Below are 3,791 nucleotides of genomic sequence, written 5' to 3' on the forward strand. Positions count from 1 at the left end.
CAGTGATTGTTCAGGGACCAGAGCAGATAGAACATACACTTCTCACTCTCATACTCACCTGAATAACTGAGAATCTGGAGTTGAACAAGTGGCAGGTAGTTATAGTGGTTCAGGAAGCTGAAGGTAGCATGAGGTAGACATGACCTGCAGGTATAGGCTGTGTCAGATCCCAGGAATGGAGGTGTGAGGAACAGAAGGAGAGATGGGAAACGTTGTGCTAGACGGAGCAGAACTGATGGCAAAGTAGAACCAAAAACTTGAAAGAATTAGAACTGTCCTCCCGGAGGTGTGTTAGGGAAGTACAAGCAGATCAGGGACATGCAGTATGCAAACAAACCATTAGAGGATAGTGAATAGAAAAATAAATCCCAGAATGTTACTTTAAAAAATACAGTGACTTAAAAGACAAAGCACACAACTGAAATATTAACCACTGGGGTGATAATAAAGGAGAGCTAGTAAACAATACGGAGGAGATGGGGAAGCAAATGAGGGTCAGAGGAGAAAAAGAGAAAGAAGGTGAAAAATTCCACACACACACACACACACACACACACACACACACACACACACACGTGTGAAACTCCACAAATCAAATGCAATTATTTCCTTTTCAAATATACACCTATAAAAAATTAGTGAGTTGGAAACGTGGTTGGAAAAGAGACAGATGTCAAAAACTTAAAGGTATGCAAAATAAAAAGTATAAGATCTCCTGGCACAAATGAATACACAATTGGCTGGGAAAATAGAATAGTGCAAATGCCTGCCTGGCAACAGCAAGGTACTGAGTTCCATTCCTGATACCAAAAACACCTCCCAAATGAATACACATTAGAATGGCACACATTCACACATGCCCAGGTATCCATACACACACATGTGCACACTCGCACATCAACCTGTGCAATGTCAAAAAGCAGAGGCCACATGCTTGGCTGTGGGAAATGGACCTGGGGCATCATGGTGGTCTTGCATTGTATAAGGGAAGAGAATGCATTTGGAGATTCTGTTGCAAACAATGCCCATACTTTCCTTTCTTCACTCTTTGCTCCTCAGAAAGCCAAAAGCAAGATAAGCTGTGTGACAGGTGCTCATTCCTGGGCCTGTGGGGACACAGATGTGGGAAGAAAAGTTCGACAGCAGGGTGGAGAAGAAGGTAGGAGGATCATTCCAACCACTTTTGAAAAGTGCAGATCAAGGAAGTAGTAGGGGAACCCAGCTAGTGAGGGAGGCAGAGGGAGAGACAGACAGACACAGGCACCTGCAGACATGTAGACACCCTGCACAGGGAATGACCCAGCTCAGCAAAGAGGAACCAAGAGGGGAAGCAACCAAGGCAGGGAGAGTGAGCGACGCAGAGCTCAGGGAGGGAGGCTGAGACCTCAGGCCAGGGTGGGACACACGAGGCACGGGAGTCGCAGACATCAACTCCATGGGGTTCAGCATCCTCAGGCACATGTCCAGCCTGGCTTTCCCACACCAGGGACAGAGGACACAGTGACAGGGTGCTATAATGCAGCACGCCTCCATCTAGACTCCCTGAGGTAGCCGTGCTGGTGCTGATCCAGGTGCCCAGCTGTACAGCAGTCAGAGAAAGGAGAAGCCCCTGCCTCTCCCCTTTCTCCCCTGATGCTCAGGGAAGCATCTGACTGACAGTTGACGTGCCACACCCTCTTGTTTCCCTTTGCTCCTCCTTGGGCCCCCGGGGCCAGTGAGACAGCATGCCTCCGTGTCCTGCTGTCAGTTCTAATGTTACTTCATACCTGCTCTCTGGGAGAGGCTGACACGAGGTGCCAGTTGGTTGTCACCCACAGTGCCACGCTCCCACTCCCACTTCCCCAGATGCTGCTGCCACCTCTGAAGTAGTGGCCAGGAACCGCCTCTCTTGTGCAAGGGATCAGAATGGGCTCAGACCTGGTGTACACTGCGCTCAATAAGTTGAGGACACAGCTAGCCCTCCTGCATGTTGAACAGTACTGTCCTGGCCATTCTTCTGGAGACATGGAAGCTGTCAATTCAGCTGCAACATCTCCCCTGATGTACCCTGGAACTCCCACATGACAGCTGCAATGACTGTGCCTGCCCTGCACCAGTGCAGCAGGTGTCTTCTCTGAGCACCATAACCTTCAATTTCAACTTAGTAGTAAAACTGAATTGGGACTAGTCAGTGTTTGTAGATCACGGACTTGAATGTGGACCAGTTTGGAAAAATTAAGAAGCCCAAGTTTGGGCCAGTAACGGCCCTCCATTTCGACAAATTGTCAGGGGTGAATTCACAGCAATCTGCTTCATCTAATCCAGTCAAATCATAGCCCTTAATTTCAACCAATCTGCAGGCCCAAATGTGGACCAATCACAAGCCTGCTGCAGTTTTTCAAATAGCACTGGCCTCCTCTCAATTCTGACTTTTATTTGGAGCGCTCCCTTCTCTGCTCAGAATCTGTGGTGCTGCAAGACAGGTCATCTTCACATAAAGCTTGCACTGGTCATCTTGTAAATGCACTCAGGATTTTTCTCCCAACAATTGGGCACACTGGGCTTGCTTTAAAAAAAGTATAAATGCTTTTGTCTATTGCCCCAGGAAAGCTGCAAGACCAGCAGCCACGGAAGAGTGATGTCAGAGACAGGTGAGAGAGATCAGGTGACAGAGATTGGTGGTCAGGTGGCCTGGCTGGCACTGTCTAGCAGCAGCAAACAATGGCCATAACCACGGGGGCTGTGGGCATTGATGAGCAGCAGTAGCAACCACCAGCCATGGGTACGGAGCTGTACCTCCAAGCACTGACAGGGGCATGGCCAGCAGAGCTGTACTTTGCCAAAGCAGGGTTTCTATGTAAATCAAACCAAAGCACTCTCAACTGATTGGTGAAACCACGACCCAAAGTTTGGAATTCCACAAAGCCCAGATGCTTCCCTGACAGCTGCCTCTGCCCTGCTGAGGTCCCTGACATTCAATTTCCCTGTAGCCCTCAGAAGGCCACTCTCCCGCACACTCCCCCACACTCTTTTGCTCCTTGCTGTGCTCCCTGTTGCTCACGGGACCTGCACTAGCTGTCCACCTGTGCTTTCCCTGTCCCTCGTGGGTGTTACTGTGCGGTGGCCTGTGTACCTGCTCCTTCTCTCTCTGGTCTTCATAGGCACAGCACGGAGCAAACTCTCCTCCTCTGCACAACTCAGATCTGCAGCCTAGGACAGCTCCCTCTACTGCATTTCTATATATTTTTTCGCTCACTGACCCAGAACCTCACCAACAGCTCATTTATTCCCTCTTCTCCTCATAATCTGCTCTTTTCTCTATCCCCAAAGACAGCCTTTCCAGTGTGTTTGAGGCACATCTTTGCCCCGACTGTGTGTTTCCTCCATGATTATTTGTAGGCATGTAGTTTTCCTCACTTTGTATCTCCCTGTAGAAGATTAGGCCATTGGGCACTATGTCCCTTCCTGAAATGGCCCTTTTGTGTTCCCATACTCTGGCTAAGTCAAGGGACTGTGGTAGGCAGAGACCAGAGTCTCCAGGTGAAGGTTAAATGGGGGACAATGTGACCCAGAGCACACCAGTCATGGAATCACTGAGTGATGTTGTTGCAGAGCTGGCCTCATTCAGGAATCTTCCTAAGTGAGTCCACACCTGCCATGGCACTGCACCCCTCCTGCAGGACTTGTCAGCTTTCTGGCCCTCAGAATGCACACCCAAAAGTGTCTTTCCATAGGAGCTACTGCTGACTGATCACCCAGGTGTGATTTGCGTGGTTGTGCGTTATCAGTGCGCATCCCAGCCATGGAATTTG

This window comes from Chinchilla lanigera, unplaced genomic scaffold, assembly GCF_000276665.1.
Source record: "Chinchilla lanigera isolate Chin_1 unplaced genomic scaffold, ChiLan1.0 scaffold00157, whole genome shotgun sequence".
Lineage (NCBI taxonomy): Eukaryota > Metazoa > Chordata > Mammalia > Rodentia > Chinchillidae > Chinchilla > Chinchilla lanigera.